Source organism: Myotis brandtii, unplaced genomic scaffold (genome assembly GCF_000412655.1).
Source record: "Myotis brandtii unplaced genomic scaffold, ASM41265v1 scaffold303, whole genome shotgun sequence".
In the NCBI taxonomy this organism is placed as follows: Eukaryota; Metazoa; Chordata; class Mammalia; order Chiroptera; family Vespertilionidae; genus Myotis; species Myotis brandtii.
In genome coordinates this window covers 2,876,017-2,903,270 of record NW_005361573.1, presented here as the reverse complement: position 1 = coordinate 2,903,270, position 27,254 = coordinate 2,876,017, and the positions used below count along the sequence as shown (strand labels likewise).

Genomic DNA, 27,254 nt, shown 5'->3' with positions numbered 1-27,254 from the left:
AACAACTTGTATTTTTTCATTTATTGGTTCTTACTAACATTGGAAAAGTTTATTAATCTCCGAGCCGTAGTTAACATTGTAGGGTTTAGAACAATTGCTGTGAACACATTTTATTCAGGAGTCAATTGTTGGAAGTGAAGGAACCTCCTTAAATTGGTATCAGCAAAAAATAAATAAATAAATAAATAAAAAAGAATGTAATCACAGGATATAGAGATACGTAATGAATTCTAGGGCAGGGAGTTCAGTGGGAACCTAGGTGATTTCACTCATCAGCATTCCCTCCCCGCCTCCCTCCCTCCCTCTCCGCCTCCCTCCCTCCTTCCTCCCTCCCTTCCACCCTAGTTCAGAACCTTCTGTTTTCTCTGTGCACATTGGCCAGACACACAGCATCCTGAAACCTAGCTCTGCCTCAGTCTCTAGCTCCCAGAATTGGTTGCTAGTTCCTAGTTGTCAGAAGAAACTAGAGTCCCTGAGGCCTGATAACACATTCTCAGAAGAGGTCATCTGACTCAGCTGGGTTCTGGGCCCTTTGAGGTATAATGAGCCATGGCTGGAAGGGTAGAGTCATGTAGCCCACTGACTGGGGGCTTTGAGAACAGATTCTTGAGAAGGGCTCATCAGACAGGCACATTAAAAACTACATGTATTATAGTCAGCATCGCCTGGGAACTGGTGAGAAAAGCTGAGTCCCAGACCCTGCATGTTTACATGACCTCAGTTGATGCACATGCACATTAAAGCTCAAGAAGCACTGCTTAGAGCAGGATTTCCCCACCTCGGTCTTGACATTTGGGGCTGGATCATTCTTTGTGGTGGGGGGCTTTCCTGTGCCTTGAAGGACCTTTAGCAGCACCCGTGACCTGTACCACCAGCTGCCAGTAGCAACCCCACCCCTACCCCAGTTGTGACGACCAAACATGTTTTCAGAAATTGCCAGTTATGCCCTGGGGAAACACTGCCTGGTTGAGAACCACTGCTATAGAGGATGAAAAGAAATGACATGTAGCCCTGGTCGGTCCCTCAGTGGTTAGAGCACCGGCCCACGCAGTGAAGGGTCTTGGGGTTGATTCCCAGTCAAGGGCACATACCTCGGTTGCAGGCTCAACCCCTGGCCCTGTGGGGTCGTGTGTGGGTAGCAGCCAATAGATGTGTTTCTCTCCCCCCGCTTCTCTTCCAATCTTTCTAAAAAAAAAAAAAAAAAAAAAAAAAAGGAAAAAAAACCCTTGGGGGAAAAAAAATCCTTGGGTGAGGATTAAAAAAAAAAGAAATAACATGTAAAGTGTTTATAAACTATTAATATGTGTACAAATATTTGTCAGTCTAATAGGACTTGCCTTCCAGAAGCTGAACACCATATGAAAGGGTAGGTTTACTATCAGGCTTTAAGTGAGGTTTTATTTATTATGTTAGGTTTTGTAACACTTTTGTACACGTTACTGCATTAGTTTATAAAGCCATTTTTTTCATTTTTCTGATATAGTGGCAAAATATTTATTCACAGAGATATTATGTACCCATTAAATCTTGAACTTAGCTACTTGTTTAATTGTATTTCTTTTTTATAAAATACCTTTTGTCATTTAACAGTGAGACCCTTTCAAAAAAATTTCTATGGGAAGTTTTTAATTTTTTCTTTTTTGGGGGAAGTTGAAGCTCTAGTCATTCAGGAAGTTCCACTGCTGTGGCCAACTGTGGAGATGTAAAAACAGATCAAATCCAGTTCAAATAATTAAGTTCTAATGCACAGATGTTGGAAGCTCATGCAAGTGGATTATAAAAGCCAGAATCATTACAATAGCTTTCCTTAAACTTTTAACAATGAACAGTGGAAGTAAATATTTTCTCAATTTCAATTTCTGTTTTTGGCGAAGTAAGCCAAGTATGCTTTCTAAAGGGAGTTTGCTGGCTTCACCTAATGTGGTTTTAAAGTTCCTTTTTTACATCCTTAATTACTTACTTATGCTACTATATAAATTCTGTTCTTGGAGGGAGGAATCTGTTGTAGTAATAGCATTGAATAAGCTTTCAATGAATATCTGTGGAATGGAACTAAGGAAGGACTGAAGAGCAAGCAGACAAGCCATGAAGGTACAGGACATGCTGGCTCTGGCCGCCTGTCCCCATGGAATGCACCTGCTGGGTTCAGTGTTGTGCTGGGAGCATCTTGACAGAAGGGCCTTACAGTTCCCGGACATGTTCTCTCCATAAGTCCGACTCTAAGGACATATTAATCAAATTAGTTCTTTTTTTGTCAGCATATTTAATGCTTGTCCCTCATTATGAATGGAGTTATTTCATTGTCGTAGGCCAAAGGGCCATTTTAAAATGCAGATCTATACATATTTTAAAATAAAATGGAAAGATGTGTGTATAATTTGTTCCCATTTCCAGGGTTTAATATTCATATTACAAGGCTGGAAAGAGATCATGCAGATTAGCTGAGACCTTGTTTCCAGCCACTCCCTCTTGGGGTCATCTTGAGCATTAACCATCAGATTTGAAGGATTCATTTCAACTTAAAATCTTTCACCATAGAAAAAACTCGACTGATACTGTTGTGCATGTCTGAGGATGATGAATAGCCCTTTTCTTTCTCGCCCAATAGAAGGTATAGAGCTTCAGGACATGTCTTAGTGCCGGCCTCAAGAGCCAGCCTCAGAAATAGTCACTGCTGTGTCTGCGATCCAACTTGGTGCTTGCACATTAGGTTTAGTCATTAAACTCTCACATGCAAGGACAGAAGGAAGCCATTCTCACATGCAGAATGCATTTTGAAGAGGAAATACTTTTACTGTAGCTTCAGACCCTGAAGATACCAAGCGCCAAGGCGTATGTTTTTCTTGTCAGCAAAGGGAGAGGGACTTAAAATCACCTTCAGGTCATGTGGCTTTTCTGGGTTACCCACAGTGGCAGCTGTGAACTACACTTGGGATTTTCTCTCTTTTTAAAACATGTGGGTGTTGTGTTCTGCTTTGCCTCTCACATCTGGTGATCAGAGCTCAGGGTCAGCAGGGGAAATGTCTGACTGTGCACGCAGATTTGCAGTTTGTCCATAAAAGATTTAGTGCTGTTTTTTCAGCCCTCGATGTCAGGCTTCAACTGCATTAATGCTCATTAAAGAGCAGCAGTTATGTGAACCCAGGCGTATACACGGAGCCCCCATCAGTAGTGCAAGAAGTGGGTTGTGTAGCAGGGGGGTGAGGGGGGTCCGTGAGGGTGGGGGAACAGAATTAGGCTCCTAAGGCAAGATCAATAAAGCATGATTTAATTGTTTCCTGGATTTGTTGTTTCAATAATTAAAAAAAATTTTTTTTAATCCTCACCCGAGGATATTTTTCCATTGATTTTTAGAGAGAGTGGAAGAGAGAGGGAAAGACAGAGAGAAATATTGATGTGAGATAAACACATCAATTGGTTGCCTCCTGCATGGGGAGGAGCCTGCAACTGAGGCACGTGCTCTATCCACTGAGCCAAACTGTCTAGGACTCAATAATTTTCATTGAGTAACCATGAGATACCAGCCACTATTCCAGGTGTGAAGGATACAAAGTTAAATGGATAGATAAAACCTTTTCCCTTGCCATGCCCATTGTCTATGAGGGTAAAGACAGTGAACAATCATAACTTGATAGGTGCTACAATAGAGGTCTGGACAGTGGGCACATTTCAGAGAAAGTAACATTTGAGTTGGGTCCTAAAAGGCAAGTAGGAATTCTTCAGATGGAGATGGGGGAGGTAGGGCACTCCAGGCAGGGTAAACAGAGGATAAGTCTTAGAGGCATTCACGTTCATGCCATGTTCAGGCCAGGCCAGGCCATTCCAGGGGTTTCAACCTAAAGAGTGTCAACATGGAGGGAGATCAGACTAGATGGGCAGATTGAAGCTGGATTATGGTGGTGGTCATACTGTACTGTGGATTTAGACTGTACCCAGTGTCCTAAGCAATGCCAGTCTATCAAAGCTGGGTTCTGTCTTCTGTTACTTAGTACCCAATGCCAGTATCTTAAAGTTCAGCCTCACCTAGGCAAGTCCTTCACCAAGTCATTCTCTAGAGCAGCGGTCGTCAACCTTTTGGACACCCTGAGTGCAGCTTTGCAGAGGACCCAGTTAAGCTGTGCTGAGACTCCTGGCTCACAGAACTGTGAGATAATAAATGTGTGTTATTTTAAGCTACTAAGTCTGTGATAATTTTGTTACGCAGCAATAGATAACTAATACAATGTCTCAGTGGAGCAAAACAAGATACGGCAATTAGAATATGTGTTCTGGAAATACTTGACATCTGGTAATTAGATGTGTAATTGTGCTTTATTAACCATTTTTCTCTCTCTCCTACTAACGTTCTTAAGGAAATGGGAAACTTTTATTTTCTACAAGGAACTGGTTCATCACCTTAATTGTCTCAATCCTGGAACAGGTGTCCTAGATAAAGGACACCAGATGGGATCCAGCAGCTGGAGTATGAAAACTAAAATCACAGAGATTATGTTGAGTGCAGTCTTGTGTGTAGCAGCAAACAAAGGAAAAACAAATGAATTCTTGAAGGCTTTCTTGCAAGTATTGGGGAAGGTGTAAGTGGTATCTAAAGTAGAATAAGTGGTTCAGGATGAGTATTTGCCATCACTTTTGAAGTTGAGACAGCTTACAAATGTTTACTGGCAGAAAATGTAAACAGTTGTCCAAAGCATTTTAAAATCTCTCCATTTCAGAACAGTATTAGATTAATCTATTATTTCTGCATCATCTTCATAGTAGTTTACCCATTTATTGTTAGTCTTCCAATCTTCAGTTGTTTAACCTCTCTTGGCTTTTGCATATAAGGAAAAATGGAATAATTTCCATTTTATGTAGGGGATAGAGAGTTAAAAATAACATTTTGTGAACACCTACTGAGTACTTTGCTACTTGTTTCACATCTCATATGATCTTCACAGCAAGTCCATGAAATGGGGTTATTTTTAAATCTTCATTTTGTTAAGGCCAGAGAGGTTATGTACTGAAGAGCATATAGCCTAATGTCATGTCGAATTTGTGAGCAGGGCTGGTGAAGGAGGATGAGAACCACAGCAAAGCACCCTTAGGCTTGCCTACTTCCAGTTACTTGGTTTTTAGTCATTAAGAAATTAGGATTGGTGGATGTCAGGGGGTGCTCCTTGGGAAATCTGTGTGCCCTTTATTCATTTCGCAGATATTTAAGCACCTTGCAGCATTTTAGACAGGTTACAGAATGGAGGGAAGAAACTACACTTATACACAATCACACACCTACTAAAGTTCTAGATTTATTGCATCCTGTGTATAGGACTCGTTGAAGCAAGATGGCCACATAGAGTAGTCAAAGCTGCAATATAGTGTTTCTCTTGTCCCTTGTTTGCCTTTAGGGTACACAGCTTTCTGAGACAGTCCCCATGCATGTTAAGTTCTGCCAAGTTGAGCACCTCCTGCCCCAAACCCCCTCAACTATCATCTATCTATCTGTCTATCATCTATCTATCTATCTATCTATCTATCTATCTATCATCTATCTATCATCTATCTATCATCATCTATCTATTATCTATCTATCATGTATCTATCATCTACCTATCATCTATCTATCTATCTATCTATCTATCTATCTATCTACCTACCTACCTACCTACCTACCTACCTATCTATCTATCAAACCACTTTATTGAGGTTTGATTCACCTCCACGAAGCTGCACATATTTAATGTATACAGCTGATGAGTCACACCCTTTTGTTTTCACGGTGTCATCCAGAAGAGTTTACGCTTACAATCTAAGTGCTTCATTTACCCAGTTAACTGCCACATGTCCCAAACGGAAACCTTCCCCACACACCACAATAGACGCTTATGGTGTACAAATGGTTAAGTGCATATTTACACAGAGCACTCCTAGGGCCTCCACCAGGCTCAGCCTGAGCAAGGCCAATTCCATGATGGAGAGAAAATAGAGAACATTCCTATGTGTCCCTGAGCCATGTCTCTGCCTTCAGCTTTACTGTGTCTCTGAAGTCCACCCTTTGATGTTGATATTGATGGTTCTAATGCTAAGTTAAGAAAATGCTTAGAAATCTTTTTCTTCTTTATACCGACTGTGTTCTAGGTGCTCTGCTATGGATTTACATAGTTAAGAATCTATAAGAGCAGGTAGTGTTGGCTTCTCTTTATAGCCTGAATAAACTGAGGCCCAGAGGGATAAATAACTTGTTGGAGGTCATGCATATTAAGTAGTAGAGCCAAGATTTATTTCCACCTCCATCTGATTCCAAACATGGCCACTTGCCCTTTTTAGTACACCATGCAGCCAAGGATAGTATTTCAGGGTCACTTCTTTTTTAGTCCTTCTGTGTTCCAGCGGCATGCTATCGTGATGTTAGGATGAGTTAACCCACATGATTATACTATGCACAGAAATAAAAAGCTATTTACTGAAGGCCTTTTTGTGTGCCCCCTTTGATAGCCACTCAGCCCCCACGAAATCAAATGTCATCCTCTTCAAAAGGCTTAGTGGCTTGTTATTTGCCCTCAGAATTTTCCCCATAAAGCTGCTACATTCAACACATAGATAACCTCAGTAATAGATAATCCCCAACCGGGACAATGTAAATATCATTTACATTTGGAGGATTGTCCCAAATTTCCGTTCCTAATAATATTTTATATTACCCAGTGTTGAGATATTAGAATGAATTACTTGTCTTGACTAGTCCTTCTCTTTGTCCTTCAAGTTTTATTGCCTTTGCCCCTCCCTCTCTTCTGCCCAGAGTACAGACTTTTCCCCATTATCTGTAACAACATGAGTTGCTTGCACTTAAATTACTTTTGAGTGGCTGTTTCTTGTAATAGTGCTGAGTAAAGTGCTAATGAGTAGAGCAACTAGAATGTAGTATGGCTCCCAGGGTAGAAACAGGTCCGTTTTCTTTCTCTGGCTCCCCCATCGCCAAAATTCAGTGACTTCAAATCCTTGATGAGAGGACACATCTCTTTTGTTTATGAAGCTCTAGTGCTATTTAAGGCAAAATACAGCTTCTAAGTCTTAAATGATTTAACAGAGATAATACTAATCAGAGCTCATCTATTGCAAGGGACATATTAACTAGATTTGTACATCAGCAGAGTAGGCTAAATTTTCCTTTATGGCTTAGCATCTGAGTAATATGATAATCTAGGTTCTCTTATACTAGCTCTGGACACTTAACTGCTGCTTGGGCTAGCACAAATACTGTAATTAGCATCTAATGTTATTCAAGTTGAAAGATGCTTAGGAAGTGGACCCATTTTGTTACTTCTCCATAGAGGTAAAGAACAAAAGATCTGGAGGTGCTGTATGACCATAACTTATGTCAGAGCCAACAAAGAAATCTGAGGAGGCTAGAGCATTTGTTTACTAAAATCTTAGGTTTTTCCTTTCCTTCTGTAAATACGTGTATTTATCATCACTTACCAGTCTGTGATCATGAGCTTTTGTGTTTTAATTAGAAATTACTGCAAAGTATCTTACAGCTGACCCAGTGCTCAATTAGAATAATCATGGGAGTAGATTTTGCAAGCTGGCATCCAAGGGACTTAGGTTGATTTTTAAAGTAATGATGTGCTTTAGATCCTAGGACTCTAACCTCTCCCTTACCCAGTTTCCAGTAATGTTCCCTCTTTCTAACATCCCATGGCTCTGTAGGTATCTGTGCAGACAGTCTGCGGTATCCCTCTTCTACTCATCAGATCCTTACACCGTAGCGTGACTCAGTGTGTGTGTTAGGAAATCAATATTATTTCATGAAAATCAATGTGCTACTTCTGCCAAGGGGTTACTTTTAGTTAAGTCTGATCTCTAATGGTGAAATAATTATTTTTTGGCTTGTTAAAGGAATTCATGCATGGGGAAAGGAAGATGATTTGGGCTTATGTAGGTTCCTTCCCTGATCTAAGAAATCATACCTTCATTTCAGAATTGCTCTCAAACATTTAATTAGATTTTTTATTGAATTTATTAGGTATAGGTTTCAAGTATACAACTCAATAAAACATCATCTGCAAACTGCACTGTGCACCCATCGCCCCAAGCAAAGTTTCTCTCCGTCTCCATTTCCCCCCGCCTTTGCCCACCTCCACCTACTCCCCACCCCCTTTCCCTCTGGCTATCTAGCTCTCTAATTTGAATGTATTTATCCATCCCATCAAATGTTTTATTTTGTTGTTCACTTAACATCTTCATTATTGAAAATTCACATTTGATTTATATCAGCCAAATAGGTCAATGATTCACCTATCTAATGTTTTTCTATGTTAATCTCAGTTCCCTTAGTCCTTTGGAAACCACTAGATAGAAGTGTCATTTTATTACAATTTATTATCAACCTGACCCTGGAGTGTGGGCAGCCAGGCAGAATTATCATCAGGTGTAAAATCCAGTCTGGGCTCCAGGTGCACATGATCTTTTGTGGTCTTGTCACATGTATTAATTACTGTGCTGCACCACCTTGAACAGAGGGTCTGAGAAAAGTGAGTCTTAAGAAATTTGAGGATATTTTTAAGAAAAAAATATCCAGCTCTACCACAGAGAAGTAAATGAGGGTGAATAGAGTCATTTCTGTGTGTGTGTGTGTGTGTGTGTGTGTGTGTGTGTGTGTGTGTGTGTTTCTAGCATAAAAGAGCACCTGGTCATCATTATTGTATTTATCTACAAGGTTTGAACTCTTTTTAGTCCCTATTTTAGTCTAAGGAGGAGCAAAGGAACATGAAACACTACAGGTAATATTTCACAAGTACCCTTATGATGGAGATAAGGCCAAAGTGAGTTGGTTGTATGCTCTCTACTAAGATCACACTTTACCTGGAACATATATTAGTGTTGGGCATTTGGTCTGAAATCTAAGAGACTAAATAAATAAACAGTTTTAAGAGAAGGGTAGGGAACATGCAAGTAATAAAGTAGTATTTACTGCTACCAGGAGTCCTCATCATTTAGATACTTAATTTTCTTTGAATGAGAGTGTAGATACATAGCTGTATTTTTGTAGTGTTCCCTGTAGTGTGTAGCATTTATCATAATTAATATCCCAAATGGATTGGGATTTTTCTCTGGGGATGGAAGGACTAGAGGCTTAGGAATCTTGGGAAGGATTAAATGTGTTTTTTATGAGTTACTCTTTGGCTGTGTCTGATGGCAATCCTGATTTATTTATTCATTGTGTTTCTTGCCTCAAGCCTGGTTCTGTGGAGCAGGGTAGTCAGTTGGCAGAGCAATGAGTCATGGTAGTGTTTATTATATTGGAGGCATGGTGTCAGAAGAGCATGGGCTTCAGAGTTAGACCTAGATTTGAATTGTAGTTCTACTGTAGTTTGGAAAATGGGGACAATTCCACGTTGCTTGCAGGGCTTATATGAGAATAGAACTAATGCATATAAAGGACCAGGCATAGCAGAGACTTCTGACAATAGTTATTACTAGGACACTTTAGACAGAGAAATCCATTGGACCCGGGTGTGCAGGTTGGCCTACTCTCAGGGGTAGTTATAGTTTGCATATTGGCTAATGTCCCATCACAGTGTACCCAGTCCTGATAGTCCTCAAGTTCAATTCAGCACATTTAAAATTTTATTATTTTTTCAATTAAAGTTGATATTCAATATCATATTAGTTTCAGGTATAAAGCATAGTGGTTAGACATTAATATAATTTATGAAGTGATCCTGTCGATAAGTTTAGTACTCACCTGCCACCATACATAGTTTTTACAATATTATTGACTATATTCCCTATGCTGTACTTTATGGTATCCCTATAACCCAGGGGTTCTCAACCTGTGGGTCGCGACCCCTTTGGGGGTTGAACGACCCTTCCACAGAGGTCGCGTAAATACATCCTGCATATCAGATATTTACATTACAATTCATAACAGTAGCAAAATTACAGTTATGAAGTAGCAACGAAAATAATTTTATGGTTGGGGATCACCATAACATGAGGAACTGTATTAAAGGGTTGCGACATTAGTGAGGTTGAGAACCACTGCTAACCGTTTTGTAACTGCCAATTTGTACTTCTTAATCTCTTCACTTTTTTCAACCAGTCCTCCAAACCCTATCCTCTCTGGTAACCATCAGTTGGTTCTCTATATCTATTAGTGTGTTCATGTTTTGTTTGTTCATTTATTTTGTTATTTAGGTTTCATATGTAAAAGAAATCATATAGTATTTGTCTTTCTTTGACTGACTCAATTCACTTAGTGTAATACCTTCTAGGTCCATCCATGTTGTCACAAATGGTAAGATTTCATTATTCCTTATGGCCGAGTAATATCCCATTTTATATGTACCACATCTTCTTTATTCACTCATCTATTGGTGGGCACTTAGGTTGCTTCCTATCTTGGCTATTGTAAATAATGCTGCAGTGAAGATAGGGATGCATTTTATTTTCAAATGAGTGTTTTGAATTTCTTCGGATAAATATCCAGAAGGGGAATTGCAATTCAGCACATTTTCAATGAGTACTTCTGAATCCTATGAGAGAAGTGAGTAGGACGTCTTTCCCTAGAGGCGCTTGCATTTTAATCAGGGCTGTGGAGGGCTAACTACTTGCTGAGTTCTGTGCAACAGGCATGTGCTCTGATGTTCAGAAGAGAGAGAGGTTACCACTTTGGGGGCGGAGGGAGTTAAGATGGATTTTATGAAAGAGTTCGTAGTTGAAAGGAATCATGAAGAATGAGTGATGTTTCCACAGGCAGAGGTAGGTATGAGAATTAGGATCAAGGTATTAAAAATAAGGCAGTAACAATCAGAAGAGCTTTTGAAGGAACAATATCAGTCTCCTTGTAGTGAGTGAGGCAGAGATGACATAAACAGCAGTACCTCTGCTGGTGTCAGTCCTGAGCCTGAGTTTAGCAACTTTATTGAAAATGCAAATGAATGCTCATCAAATTTATGGATAACACAGAATTGTGGTGGGGTGGGTTAGTCTGCAGGGGAGGTAAGCAGGAAAAAGGGCTGGGGCTAGGGGACAGGATTAGGCTTTAAAAAAAATTCTGCAAGTTAAATTTCTGATCACAGTAATCTAGAATGGCATTCCGTAGAGATCAGAGAATTAGCAGTTTAATTCTGCCATTAAAGTAAACAAGCCAAGCTCAGCTGGATAAGGGAATACATAAAAATTCATGGGACTTGACCTGGAAATTATCACACCTCCTGTTATATGAGCACAGTCAGGCACTGGGGACCTTGGGGCCATTCTAAGACAGGATTCCTGAACAAATGTGAAGAACCTTTACGGCTTACAGTAAAAATAGCTACCTGGTATTGAGTGTGGACGATTTTACTGTGACAAATAATGATTAACACTTATTGAATATTTGCTTGGTGCCATGCCTAAAGATAGTTATTATCTTATACCTCCCAATAGCCTTGCAAGGTGTCTCTTGATCCTCATTTAACAAAGCAAGAAGCTAGAGCTCTGGAAGGTTCAGTAGCTTGCCTGGAGCCGTAAGTGAAAAAGCCACAGTGCCCCTCTGGCTGTCCCAAAGTCCTGTTTGGCTCACTTTACCATGTTATCTTCCACCAAAAAATAACAAGTATATGCGAATAGTGTAGAAAACAAAATCTGGAGAATATGTGCAATATGTTCCCATTTATATAAAATTTGAAAACATATAAAAATACTAACTTTTTTATGGATTCATAATATACAGTAATAGTATATTATGCATGGGAGTGATACACACCAAATTCAGGATATTGGTTACTCTGGAAAGAGAAGGGAGGTGGGGTAAACTGTATCTGTAATGTTTATTTTCCTTAAAAGGAAAGAACAAATCTGAGGCAAATATGGGAGAATGTTAAGATTTGTTAAAGCAGGGTCATGGGTATTCTTTATATTATTTTTCATACTTATCTCTGAAATTTTTTTTAAAATTAAAAACAAAAAGGGGGAAAAAAGCCTAAATTGCCACATAGAAAACTTTGGTAGCACTTGCCTTGGAAGAAGGAACTAGAGCATGCGCCTCTCAAGTCCCCCTAGGACAGCTGTAAAACTCTGTGGTTCTCTGATGACAAGCTCCCTGCTAGTTTTCCATCTTTATAGCATTATAAATCTAAGGTATCAAGTGATGATCCAAAGAAACTTCTTTTACCTCTCCTTATTTCTTGTTTTTAAACTATGGAATTAAAGCAGGATTTTGGAGTTTCTGCATCTGTCCGATGCAGTATGGTATCTGGGAAATAGCCGGGGCTCTGTGAAGTCAGACTGACCAAGGTCTGAATCCCAGCCCTGCCACTTTGACACCCATATGTCTAAGAACAAGTGACTAAACCGCCCTGAGCCATTGCTGCTTCTGTGAAATGAGGAAAACACGACCTCATAGGGTCCTCTTGGGAGTTAGAGATGACATGTGTAAAGGGTTGAGCACATACTAGGTACTCATGGTAGATTACTTCAGTTGTCTTCTGAAATTCTCTACAAATACTAATTCCACTCAGTTCTGTGTTCTAAACATTTCTTGTATCTACACACTTCTCTCTAATCCTAGGGCCATCATCCCTCTTCTGGCTACATTCAAATCTCTCCTGTATTTGGTAAACAGCCTCCTAGCCGATCATGTCCATGCTGGTCCCCTCCAAGTTTATTGCTTCCTGTAGTCAGATCTTTCAGAAACCCAAATCAGACCACACCCTTTCCTTGCTTATTTCAGCCTTTCATGCTCCCTGTTGGGTGCTCCCCAGGCTGTCCCTGCTCCTCTCTCATCTTCGTTCTCATTGGTCTCAGTTGCATTCCATACTTCATCCCTACTGAGCTTTTGCAATAACTTGAAAGGTCCTTACTCTCTGGCCTCTTGCTTCTTGGCCGCCCCGCATCCCATCCTTGTACCTTGCCCCACCTTACCTTTCTAATTCTCACACATTCTTCAGGCATTTCCCCCCTCTTTTTTTTAAATTGAGGAATAATTGAGATATAATATTATATTAGTTTCAAGTGTACAACAGTGATTTGATATGGTATATACTGGGAAATGATTACCACATTAAGTTTAGTTAATATCTGTCACCACACAGTTACAAATATTTTTTCTTGAGATAAAAACTTTTAAGATCTACTCTCTTGGAACCTTGGAAATACGCAATACAGTATTATTACCTTTAGTCCATACTGTATGTTATGTCCCCATGACTTATTTATTTTATAACCAGAAGTTTCTACCGTTTGACCCCTGCCTCTGGAAACCACCAGTCTGTTCTTTGTGTTTATGAGCTTGGTTTTGCTGTTTTTAGATCCTACATATAAATGAGATTGTGCAGTATTTGTCTCTGTCTGACTTATTTCACTTAACATAATGCCCTCAAGATCCATCAATGTTGTTGCAAATGGCAAAGATTTCCTTCTTTTTTTTAAATGGCTTAATAATATTCGTCTCTCTCTCTCTGTGTATCACATTTTCCTTAACCATTTATCTATTGGTGGACATTTAGGTTGCTTCCATATCTTGGCTATTGTAAATATGCCACAGTGAACACGGAGAAAACATAGAACATAGTTAACTCATCTTTTTGAGTTAGTATTTTTGTTTTCTTCAGATAAATACTCAGAAGTGGAATTGCTGGATGGTAATGGTATTTTTAATTTTTTGAGGAACCTCCATTGTGGCTACACCAATTTATATTCTCACCAACAGTGCATGAGGGTTCCCTTTTCTCTAGATCCTTGCTGGCACTTGTTATTTCTTGTGTGTGTGTTTTTTTTAAATAATAGCCATTTTATTTTTTGAAAATATGTTTTTATTGATTTCAGAGAGAAAGGGAGATGGAGAGAGGGATAGAAACATGCCCCCTACAGGGGGTCAAGCCTGCACCCAGTCATATGCCCTGACAGGGGATCGAACCATGACCGCCTGGTTCATGGGTCGATGCTCAACCATTGAGCCACGCCACACCAGTGGGGCGATAATAGCCATTCTAACCAGTGTGAGGTGATATCTCATTATGATTTGCATTTCCCTGATGATTGGTGATGTTAGCACTTTTTATGTACGTGTTGGTTCAGGCTTGATTTTAAATCTGTTTCTTTGGGAGGCCTTTCTGATGATCCCTGCCCTAGGTTAAGTCTTGCTGTTTTCACCTCATCTGCTGTCTTCATCAAACATTGTAATTTCTTGTTTGAAGTCTGTGCTCTAGCTAGCTTCACACTCTTAATGAAATTAGAGTGCATCATGGTCATTGTTATATCCTCAACCTAGCTGGCAGATAATAGGTACTCAAAATATTTGTTTGGTTGTTAAAATAAATGAATTTTGAGAGTGAGCAAATGCTGCTCCCATACTTTACCCACTGTGTGCTCTTGGTTAATGACCCTACTGACCCTCAGTTCTCCAACCTTTGAAGTGAGATCACATTATCCAACTCTAGTGTGTTGTGAGTTGCAAGTGAGCCAGTAGTGGATGTAAACTGCCTGGCACATAGTGGGTGCTGAATGAACACTATTTTTCCTTCATGAATGGATAAGTAAGAAGATAAGAGATTTTCTAAGAAATATAACTGTGCTTTTAAAAAATAAAAGCAAAAATATTACTTACATATATACCAACACATAATATAACTTTCTAGTTGTAAATCAGTTAGAGCTAGTCTCTGAGAACCTGTTAGCAGCAGAGGTGGTAATCTTTCTCCGCGGCTATGTCCAGCCTTCTGTCTGCCATGCTGTTAATACTGCTTCCTAATTGCTATCTGGAGATGGAGTGCTTAAGCCTGCATTACACTCCTGTTTGCTTATTCCTCTTCCTGGGCCCTAAATGCCCTCCCGTGGCTCTTAAGTTCTCAGAGGAGTTGTTTTCCTAGCCCTGCAATTCAAACCCCTGTTCTGAACTGTCCTTTCCCAGCCTTGGTGTCTGATCTCTGTGGCTGGGATTTTGAACTGCTTTGTAAAGAGAAGTCAAGTACCAACACTATCTCTGAGCACACTTGGTCTTAATTTATTATTTTGGAATTGTTCTTTTTAATTCTGACTTAATAAGACTAGGCTTTTTAAAAAGCAAATAAAAATTTATTTTGAATTGTAAATTAGCACATGCTGCTGTAGGAAAGTTAGAAAGCAATGACCAAAACGCAAACAAAAATGACATTTTATTTCATTTCCCATCTGCAAGTACTGTTAACATTTTGCATTTTTTTCATCTTTGTCCCTTTCTTCAAAAATAAAGTTCAGTTTATTTTTAATCCTCTAAATCAATATTTATAGCTAAGTTATAAAAACAACAAATGTCATCCGTAGTTTCATGACAAAGATAATTAATGTTACTAGTGTTTATATTTCTGACACTTTTTAAAGTAAAAAGCAGTAAATACACAGATACTCATGGTAAATGTCTTGAGCATTACAGGTAAAGTGAGTGGAGTCTTTGTTCCTCCCCAAATAATCCCCTTCATCTGCCCAGAGTAACACTTTAGTCCATTTAGTGTGTATTCTTCCTAAGGGTGGGGAGAGGGCTGTTGTTATTGGCATATAGTGGGTAGAGGCCAGATGCTGCTAAACATACTTCAGGACTTAGGGTAGCCCTGCCTCCCCTCCCAACAAAGAACTATCGGGTCCAAAATGTCAGTAGTGCCACTGTTGAGAAACCCTCTTCCTGACCTTGTTTTATGAATTTGCCCTCACAATTTATTTTTAAGCTGGCATCATACTTAATTTTTCTGCCTCTTTTTGCTCTTAACAATATGCCTTAGAGATATATCTAACTCGGTTCATATACCCTTACCCCTTGAGCAATACAGGGTCATGCAATTGAAAATTTGTGTAAAACTATATTTTCTTTGAGTTTTGTGTGTTCTATGTGTTTAACTTTTTTATCTCTGATATATATTTTGAAGAACTGTATATTTTAAACTGAGTGTCCCAGCTCTATTTACTTAAAACAGAATCTTTAAAGAAGCCTTTAACACAACTGAAAAAAGGAACTTGCACTGAAATATGTTTCTTATGATTAAAAATTTAACACAAATATGAACCATGGCCTAGAAGCAGGAAATGAAGCAGATGTTTAGAGAACAACAAATATGCAGGAGGTCTGGGTTGTACAGAGGGAGATAATAGTTAAAAAGAAGGTTGGAATTACATTGTGAAAATCACTACTTGCCAAGCCTAGGGGTTGGATTAGTATGCATTGGGAAGTCATCAAAGGTTTTCAAGCAGAGGGATAGCATAATCAGACTGTGCTTTAGGGAAACTAATAGAGGAGTAGAGAATGGAAGATGTAGAGGGCAGAAGACCTGCTAAGAGGTTATTAAAGCAATGCAGGTGAGAGATAAAGAGGCCCAGAATGGGAAAGGTCTAATAAGAACAGGAGTCTCAGAAAGCAGGCGCCTAAAGGAGCGGAGGCAGTGCTGCAAATTAATGAAGTGTGATTGGATGTGGGGAGCAGAGACTTCTAGGGGGAGCTTGAAAATGCACGCACACATTGTCCGACGGGGACAGCCACTATTCTGGTGGGTGGCTTTTCCTATGTGAGTATGGGTCAGTGTTGAAAGTTTCTTTACTTTGTTCCTATGGAAGTTGAAAACCTGGATTTTTTATATGAAATTTCCTAATTAAACAAAAACACACCGTGTGAACCAAATAAAACATGTTTACTGGCCACTATGTGCTCCATTAGGCATACCCCAGAGGTAGATTCAGTAGGGCTTGCTCCTCATTGGATACAGGGAAAGAAGGAGATTAGAGGACTCAAGACAGCTTCCGAGAAGGTGATATGGTCCAGTGCAACGTGGGGCAGCACACTAGAGCTCAGTTCATTCTTGAGCTCGAATGGCTGGGCTTGAATCCTAAGGGCATTGGGTAACCTTGGGCAAGTCACTTCACCTCTCACCTGTGAAATGATGAGAACAGCATCTATCTCATAGTGTTGTTCTGAAGATTAAATGTGTTAATACAAGTGAAATGTTTTTAGGGCATGCCTGACACAGAGTACTCCTTAGTAAGTAATTATTAGAATGAACACTATAGTTAGGGTAATAAGTTGTGGGCACAGCCAACTTGGGTTTAAATCTATTCACACTTTTCAACTGTGTGACCATGGATACATTATTTCACCTCTTTATGCCTCATCTGTAAAATGTGGAATAACAATACTTTCCTAATTCTGTTACTTATATAGGGTCCGGCATAGGGAAAATTGAACAGATACTTGGGGGGGAAAATAAAATAGACCACCTTCTTACACCATATACAAAAATAAAGTAAAAATGGATTAAAGAATTAAATGTAAGACTCCAAACCATAAAATTCCTATAAAAAAAAACATAGGTGGTAAAATCTCTGACATTTCTCTTAGCAATATTTTTTATGATCTATTACCTCAGGCAAGGGAAACAAACAAACAAAATAAACAAATGGGGCTACAGCAAACTAAAAAGTTTTTGCACAGCAAAGGAAATCAATGAAACAAAAAGACAACCTACTAAATGGGAGAACAGATTCACCAATGGTACATCTGATAAGGGGTTAATATCTAAAATGTACAGGGGTGGACAAAAGTAGGTTTACAGTTGTGAATATGTGAAACAGAGTTTATTCTTGTATTATTTATTATTGTGTTATTTATTATTATGAACATACTTTTTCCCACTCCTGTGAAAAGAACTCTTACTACTCAACACCAAAAAACCACAACAATCCAATTAAAAAATGAGTAGAGGACTTGAATAGATACTTCTCCAAAGACACACGAACGACCAATAGACATATAAAAAGATATTCAATGTCAGTAATTGTCATAAAAATGCAAATTAAAACCACAATGAAGTATCACCTTACAATGGTCAGAATGGTTATCATCAATAAACTTTGTCACTCAGCTCCTAACCTATCTCCTATATGCCCCTGCCACAGGTCATCCTTTACACTGCCCCAGTGATCTTTCTGTATTGCAAAACTGGAATTATCACTTTAGTTCTTATTGCTGTGGTTTTGCTTGCTATTCTATATGCCAGTCACTAACATAAGACTTTATTATAAATAACTGAACTGTAAAACTCCCAGAATGCCAAACATACCAAGTAATCTATACCTTCTATACCCTCACCCCACCCCTAGAGAAATCCTTCTTGCAAGTCTTTGTGTCCTGCTCCAAACTTGACTAGTTGTTCTATAGGACCCTGCACAGCTGCCATTCTGACGCTTCCCTCCCCTGTGATCCTGAGAATCCCTTTACCTCTTCCCGTCTTGTAGCTTCTGTTTCCTGCATTGTATCTTCTTATTTGGTTTACACCTAAGTGTTGCTGGAGCACACCCTGATTAGTTCCCTGAGAAAAAACTTTGCATATCTCAAAATTCTTTAGTTCTACCTTTAATCTTGATAGATAGTTTGGCTAGAAATGGAGTTCTAGTCTGGAATGCTGTTCTCCCAGAATATTTGACAGTGTTGGACCCATTGTCTTACAGCTTTCAATGCTATTTAGAAGTCAAATGCTACTCTGATTCCTAATTACTTGTATATTAGCAGATTTTTCTCTCTAGAATATTTCTCCCTTTTTTGTATGCCTGTTTTCTTGAAATTTCAGAGTGGATCTTTTTCTTCTGCATTGTCTAGCCAGTGGTTCTCAACCTGTGGGTCGCGACCCCTCAAAATACATCCTGCATATCCGATATTTACATTACGTTTCATAACAGTAGCAAAATTACAGTTATGAAGTAGCAACGAAAATAATTTTATGGTTGGAGGTCACCACAACATGAGGAACTGTATTAAAGGGTCACGGCATTAGGAAGGTTGAGAACCACTGGTAGACTCTCATGTGTTTAATTCCTGAGAAATTTTATTTAAAATTTTTTTTTGATAATTTATTCCTTTCTATTTTCTTCTCTACAACTATAACGTTTGTTAGTCAGATGTTAAGCTTCTTCTTCTTGGATTGATCCTCTAATTATATTATGTGTTGTTTTTCCTCTTTTTTAAAATAATCCTACTTCCTATAAAGTAATATTCTTCAATTTGTTCTACATGTGCTATTTTTTTTTTGCTGTCATTAAACATTTTGAAGATTTCTCTCATATTTTCTAAATGCCCCTTTTGTGTGGCGCACAGAAGGTTCATGGCTGCAGTATGATATTTTATGTCCCTGAAGACTATCTTTTTTTGAAAGTTTTTTTCTCCATCCTTCATTGTATCTGTTCCCTCTTGAATTCCTTTTTTGTTGTTTATTTTGGTCACTGTCTTTCATGTTAGAGGTTTCAGCAAATGTCTGCTCATCGTTGGCTGACTGCTCATATTAGGAACGAGGCACTAAAGATGGATTAGAGCAGTGGTTCTCAACCTTCTGGCCCTTTAAATACAGGTCCTCATGTTGTGACCCAACCATAAAATTATTTTTGTTGCTATTTCATAACTGTAATGTTGCTACTGTTATGAATCGTAATGTAAATATCTGATATGCAGGATGGTCTTAGGCGACCCCTGTGAAAGGGTCATTCGACTGCCAAAGAGTCGCGACCCACAGATTGAGAACCACTGGATTAGAGCCTCTGTATGGTTGGGTGGGTCTTGGGCACAGATAGACTTCAGTGTAGCTTGAAATACACTGAGGTCTTATTTACTTTTTTATTTGGGGAATCACTTCATGCTAGTTTATGCACATCTTTTCTTTGGACCAATTTTTACAGAAACTTCCAGTCTGCTGCCATATGTAGCTGCAGCATAGCAGAAACCAATGAGAGCAAAGAGGCTGTAATGTGGAGAGGGGTGCTTGGTGAGGAGAATCTCACCATTCAAAATGCAGATTTTCACTGATTCCGTTTATAGTGTAGCATTTCATTTCTATCTTCATCTCTAAACATCTGCAGAAAGCAGGCTTCCATCTTTTGCCAGACTGAGGGGGCAGATCTAGGCTCTAATTGCTTCTTATATAAGTTTATATCCCGTCCTCTGCTTCAGCCCTGCACCTCGTCCCCTGAACTTCAGAAGCCTTAGTGCCTCAATCCTTGCTCCTTTCCAGCGTTCTGCAGCTGGCTTTGGCACCCCTCCTCGCAGGCAGTTTGGTTTCCGTTTTCCCTGTCCTACTAAATCAGTTACCATTCATCCATCTGCTTTCCATCTTCTAAAGTTTTGTGGCTCTCTCTCATCTGCTGGTATCTTTCTCAATCTTTTTGTTTCTGTGGGCTTATTGCTTAAAAAATTTCCTTTCACGGTTTCTGACAGAAGCTGAGAACCTTGGGTGTTTCGACTTGTCCCAGTCACCCAGAGGTCTGCGGCACTTACTTTGTTCCATTCTGTCCCCTAAGCTGTGAGGGACTGCAGCAGATGCTTTGTCTCATTTACCGTTATATTCCCAGGGCCTAGGACATAGCAGGCACTTCAGTGTTTGTGGAGTGAACAAGTGAATAAGTATATGTTAGCTATTCTTTGTTAGCTCTGCAAAACATTTATTTTCTTGATGTTTCTGGAAGCAAGTGCCTGCAATGCCACTCCAGATTCTACCATCGTGGCGAGGCCGGTCTCCTTCGAATGCAGCTGATGTTCACAGTATGCTCCAGTTACTTAGAATTCCCAGTGGGCATTGTTTTGCAGAGGATTTTATTAAGTATCCAATGATGAATATATCTCCCAGACTCTTATTACTAACCCCTGAAGCACATCCTTGAAGTCCCCAGCTGACTTAATCACCACGTTGCTCGCAAGTACCCAACACATGTTTAATGCACTACTCTGGTTTCACCTCTGATGGCACCCAGGAGAAGGGTGAGGACCACCATCTATCTTGTTAGACAGAAGATGCTGGGAGAAGCATCCCAGGGGAAATGTAACTCACGTGGGCACATCTGGATTCTGCTGTAAGAGCCTGGCAGACCCCTGGCTGGAGCCGAGTGAGGTTGTGGACAGTGGCCGCTGCCTGCTATCACTGGTTCAGCAAGTTTCATGTTCTTACACAGAAATTAGATTTAAAAAATCAGAGTTCTGTCTCTTCGACAAGTCATTGGATGTAAATTAAGTTTCTGTGTTTCTTTCCAATTAAAGTAGTCACACTTTCACAATTATGGAAAAACCTCTTAACCCTCACCCTCACTTAATAACTCCCTCTATTCAAGATTTATACCTATTTTTCTTAGATTCCAGGCACATAAGCAAGTACAGAGTGAACTCACTACCAGTAGAGTAATCTTAGAACCTGGGAGGCAAAACTTTATCTTCCTGTTTCCTCCTTCATTTCCTCCCTCGCTCCTCGTCTGAACTATAAAATTAGGTAAAAGAAGCTTTCGGAGTAATCAGATATGATACAACACGTGCTTTATTATGGGGAAAATGTGCTGCTACTTTGTTGGGAAGAAGCCAGAGCTGGAAAAGGCTGTATCCCACCCCCATCTGGAAGGGGCATCATCAGAAGTATCATCACTCATCACTTCACCTTCGCCCTTTCACTGCTTTTTCACTTGAACAGTGACAGAATCATCACCTCCCTTTCACCGTTTACTAGAAGCAAAGTAAACCAATCCGCTCCTAATCCCAAATTTTTTTCAGAAAAAGGCTTCTGAGGTTTCTAAAAAACGACATGATTTCCAGCAGTCTCTATGTAATACCATAATGCCTTGAATGGAACCTTCTGGACATGGACCCTGCCTTTCTAGGAGCTGGGCTAATTCTTTCTTCCTGTTGAGCTCCCAGGACACATGCATTCCTAAAGCACTTTTAAATGGTCCTGCCTGAGCTCACAGCCCAATACCACTGTTGAAAACTATCTCTATCCCTAAATGGAATAATCGTAAACCTGAATCATAACCCATCTTCTGAATGTCTGTAATGATAGACATTTGGGAGCAGCTTCCTGGGATTTTTTAGACATGCCAGACACATTAACCAGTCCTAGACTTGGCATATTCCCTAAACTTTTCATTTCATATCTCAGAATTTATATATAATCCTGAGGATAATATTGATAAAATAAAATACATTTCTTTTTAGCCTCATATGTACGTTGGCTAACTTGGAGAATTCCAAAGGTAGTTTTGATGTCCGGGGTGGGGATGAACAGTAAAAAATTGTAAGTTGCTCAAAAAATAACAGTGTAGTAGAATTGTTGTACGTTTTTTCTTCCTCAGTCTTAATAACATTCTGAGTTTGTATTCAGTTTGTAATACAGTTTGACAATAGCTATTAAAAAAATATTGCAAATTAGAAACACCCGCCTGCTAAGCTATTCTAAGCACCTAATTGTAAACAGTAATAATAACCAGTCCTTTTCAGAGCCAGTGCCCTTGGCCTTCTTCTTCACTTTCTGTCGGGGATTTCCGGAGGAGGTAATACAGTATGGTGGAAATACTCTGATTTGCAGTTAGGTAGGCCCAGATTTCAATCCTAATCTTTCCCTTTAGTAATAATTATTTGACTTTGTACCAGTTGCTTAATTTTGTCTGTTTCCTCATCTGCAAAGTGAAGATAAAAATTCCTACCTCAGAGTTCCTGATGGGGATTTGGGATCATGTAAGTAAAGCACCTGATATAACATAATTCATTGATTCTATGATGCTCATTTTCCCTCCCACATTTTATTGTCTCTAAAATAAAATTGGTCTTATAATCAATAAGTAAGCATACTCTCATTGTTTAATTGCAACATTTGTATCTCTTTGTTTGTGGCACATATTGTAAAGTGCTTCTTAAATTCATGGCAACTTTGATTTTATGAAATATGGTATGTCTGGCTCTCAATGAATAGTATGTACTTATTATTAAGATATATATATATTTTCTAATGAAGATTTTAATGGTGTCAGAAAGAATCTATATTAGTTTTTCTAGAGCCTAATTTGGGTTACCATTGTAATTATACTCAGGAAAAATAGTATTATAACAAAGATAGTAGGGGCACCTCTTTAATCATTTCATGTCTCATGTGAACAATGCAAAGGTAAAAGGGAGGATATTTCATAAGACTTAGCAAGAATGTGACTGATTGAATGAGGAGGAGCAGAAAGAAGAACAAGACAGATGTGAGGGACCATGAGTTCAATGCAGACAGACAGCAGGTGACCACTGAGAAGCACTATGTCTAAATGTCCTACATTCCTGCAGGTGTAGGAAAATTTTAATGCACCAGAATTTTGCTTAAAGAGAACTAGAGGTTGGGAGGTATTGGTACCACACAGTCCTTCTGGCATTCTTATGTTGGAGGGATGGAGTTTTCTTCCTTTATATCCTGTGCAGATTGAAAGTCCCATGAATACCAGTTCAGTTCTTCAAGTGTTTGCTGAGCACCTACTATGTGCCAAGCATTATGCTAGACTCTAAAGTTACAGAGATAAATAAGATACTTCTTGGCTTCAAGAAACCCTTAGTATGACCTATCTCATGCTCTTTCTCTTTCCTGCATCCATATCCTGTATCTTTTCTTATTGCGTCAAATAGAAAATATATGAATCATCCCTTTTTGCTTTAGAACATACTCAGTGAAACTTTAGTATATTTTCTTGTATTTACTTTCATCCAAAACAAGCACACCACTGAAAAACCAATTTAAAAGCTAACAGAATGAAAAGTTTGATCACACTTGTAATTAGAAATTTTATTTATTAGTGTAACCTATATTTAACGGGCTGGCTATTTTTATAGTAAGCTAATATATATTTTTTAATATATTTTATTGATTTTTTACAGAGAGGAAGGGAGAGGGATAGAGAGTTAGAAACATTGATGAGAGAGAAATATCGATCAGCTGCCTCCTGCGCACTCCCTACTGGGGATGTGCCCGCAACCAAGGTACATGCCCTTGACCGGAATCGAACCCGGGACCCTTGAGTCCACAGGCTGACGCTCTATCCACTGAGCCAAACCAGTTAGGGTGTAAGCTAATATTTTTTAAAAATTTAGAAACTTAATTAAAAATTTAGTTTGTCTTCAATGAACATGTTGTGTTTCTTTTTTATATCTTGGTATAATGTCTTCTTTGTTTGGGTATTCCCCAAAAGAAATGTCTGTGTGCTTGCATACCCAAATAATTTCTGTGCCAAAGGAGCAGTGACAAATGCCACACACGGGAAATGACATTTTCAGGTTTTTTAATTAATATAATGAGAAAGGGAAGGAAGGCACTAATTTAATGCATTTAAATTTTAAATAAACTTACAAAATAGAGTAAATGAATATAAATATGTGACTTTAAAATTACTTAATTTACTCAGTTTTATTGGTATTTAGCATCTATAATAACAGCTAGCAGTAATTGAATGCTTATGTGCCATGCACTATTCTAAGCTCTTTAAGTGTATGCTCATAACATCCTATAAGATAGATATCATTACCCTCACTTTATAGATAAGGAAACAAGGACAGAGAGAGTCAGAGTCAGTACCTTCCTTAAGGGGACATAGCCAGCAGAGACAGGATTTAATCACTGTCTAATCCAGGGGTGGGCAAACTTTTTGACTCGAGGGCCACAATGGGTTCTTAAACTGGACCGGAGGGCCGGAACAAAAGCATGGATGGAGTGTTTGTGTGAACTAATATAAATTCAAAGTAAACATCATTACATAAAAGGGTACGGTATTTTTTTTTTTTTTAGTTTTATTCATTTCAAACGGGCCGGATCCGGCCCGCGGGCCGTAGTTTGCCCACGGCTGGTCTAATCACTGCATTACTCTAGAATTGCCAAATCTATTATTATTCAGGAAGCAAAATCAGTAGCTGTTAGAAAAGTTACTGACATTTGATTAAAGTTTGCATTGAATTTGTCGCTGAACACTGGCTTGGATTTTAGAGAGAAGAGCAGTGTGTATTTAAAATATATTACAAACCTCATCCGTAAACATTGTCACATAACTTAAAAGGTAGTATTTATTTAAAATAAAACCATCAGAAATAAATTCTAAGTGGATCTAGTATATAAATAATTGACATTAAATTAGAGATTATTAAATAAAAAATAGTGTGATTATAATTTTAGGAGTCTAATAAAGCTGGCCTTGGGTGCCTGCTGAATATGAGAGCCAAAAGACAGGGAAAAGTCAATGATAACCCTGAGCTTTTTTTAAAAAAAATATATATTTTATTGATTTTTTTACAGAGAGGAAAGGAGAGGGATAGAGAGTTAGAAACATCGATGAGAGAGAAACATCGATCAGCTGCCTCCTGCACACCCCCTACTGGGGATGTGCCCGCAACCAAGGTACATGCCCTTGACTGGAATCGAACCCGGGACCCTTCAGTCCGCAGGCTGACGCTCTATCCACTGAGCCAAACTGGTCAGGGCAACCCTGAGCTTTTGACTGGTTGTTAGAAGAAATAGTGATAACATTTATTTCTTATATTAATCACGGAAGTCACAAGAGTAAGGGAGACTTGGGCAAAGCAATGAGGGCTTGAGCTTGAGGTGACTGTGAGATGTGATGGAATGCTGGCAAAGCAGAGTGAAGAGAATACCAGCTGGGAGCCCGAAGACCTGGGCTCTAGTCCTGCCTCTGCTGGTCATTAGCAGGTTGACCTTCAGCCAAGGTACTTGACATCTCTTGGCCTCAGTTTCTACATCTAAAGACATTGAGGAGTTACATTATTAAGTGGTTTTCAAACTCTGCTCTAAAGAGTCCCGCAGGTGCCGTAGATTCTCTTAAGGTACTTGGGAAGCAAAGTGCACCCTAGCCTAAGTGAACCTAAACGACTACACTTTTATTACACAAATCATGTGTATTTGTACTTTGGTTTAAACAAAGTTTTAAAACCAGTGGATTCAGTGATCTATAGAGCCTCTTCCAGCTCTAAAATTCTCTGTCTCTTGTTCTGAAACCCGAGTTTAGAATTACCCAACAGGAATAGAGGTTGAGTTTGCCAGAATTTGCAGAGAGCTGAGATTGTGGGCAGTTTATTCCTGAACAGTCAGAAGCCATGGATTTCCGAAGGTCTCAGCCTGCATTAGGACCTGTAATGATATTCCTTCATGGATAGTTGCAGAAGTTCCAGTTGTTTCTTAATTTTATAACATCTTTCCAGGTTCCTTGAGGACTCCTTTCCATCCAGTTTAAAGATTTCTTTTTTAAATTGTCATCTACTGGCCCCGCAAATAAGCCCCTTCTCTGGAGCTTCTTTCCTTCTGCGAAATGTCTCCTCTGCCTCTTGTATATGCGCTTGCACACGTATGTGTTTTCCGTCCCTTTCCCTCTCCAACTTTCTCCCTCATACCCTCCCAGCCAATGCCAGATTTCATGATTAATGTAAGTAATATCTTCAAAGGGTGATTGACTACATTCCAGCCCCCTACAGAACAGTGTTTTATAGCTCACTAAAATTCAGGTTGGCTGGCAAGTGTGGAATGGAACAGTTTTGATTGGACTAAAACAGCATTATGGTAGAATGTCTCCTAACCCAGGTCAAATGATTGCATAAGAAACCCGAGTGCTTTGTGTCATAAAAAACTCATTACAAATTTTTATTTATTGATTGCTGAGAGAGAGAGACACTCATTTGTTATTTTGCTTATATTTTCATTGGTTACTTCTTGTATGTGCCCTAATGGGAGATTGTACCTGCAACCTTGGCATATAGCAGTGAAGGCGAACCTATGACACGCGTGTCAGAGGTGACACGCGAACTCATTTTTTGGTTGATTTTTCTTTGTTAAATGGCATTTAAATATATAAAATAAATGTCAAAAATATAAGTCTTTGTTTTACTATGGTTGCAAATATCAAAAATTTTCTATATGTGACACAGCACCAGAATTAAGTTAGGGTTTTTCAAAATGCTGACACGCCGAGCTCAAAAGGTTAGCCATCACTGGCATATAGGACAACACTCTAACCAGCTGAGAAACCCAGCCAGGGCCAAAAAACTCATATGAGACTAGGTTACTGCCTATCACTCTCCCAAATAAAACTGAAGATGTAGGTGAAACTGAGAGTGGGAAATAAATTTCCAAAAATAATCTTAACTGATTATTTCAAGTGAGTGAGAGAATTTATCCCCAGTCAAACTCAACTTGACTCTGATAGGACTACCAAGACTCTAGGATTTTTACTTGGTCATCACTTCTTGGCCAAAGAGCTTTGTAGAATGAAGTTCTTTGTAAAAAATCTTCCTCAATAGATAGCATGTGGCTGCAGTGTTAGGATGTAAAGGAGGGAGGAGAATCCTTAAGTAACCTGGAGGAAATGTTAGGGAGTAACATTTCTGTCCTCTGACATTCAGCATCAACCTCACCATTCACCGTCGTTCATGAGGAGGGAGCACACACTCTTCCATTGGCTGCAACTTGGCAGCTGCAGCACATAGCACAGATGCCTGTTGTATT

The 27,254-nt window shown here is 39.2% G+C and overlaps 1 protein-coding gene across 2 annotated transcripts in view; it reads left to right on the top strand.

Moving 5' to 3' along the window:
• Positions 1-27,254, top strand: part of TTC28 (tetratricopeptide repeat domain 28) — a 397,370-nt gene that overhangs the window by 233,722 nt on the left and 136,394 nt on the right. The window lies entirely within an intron of this gene.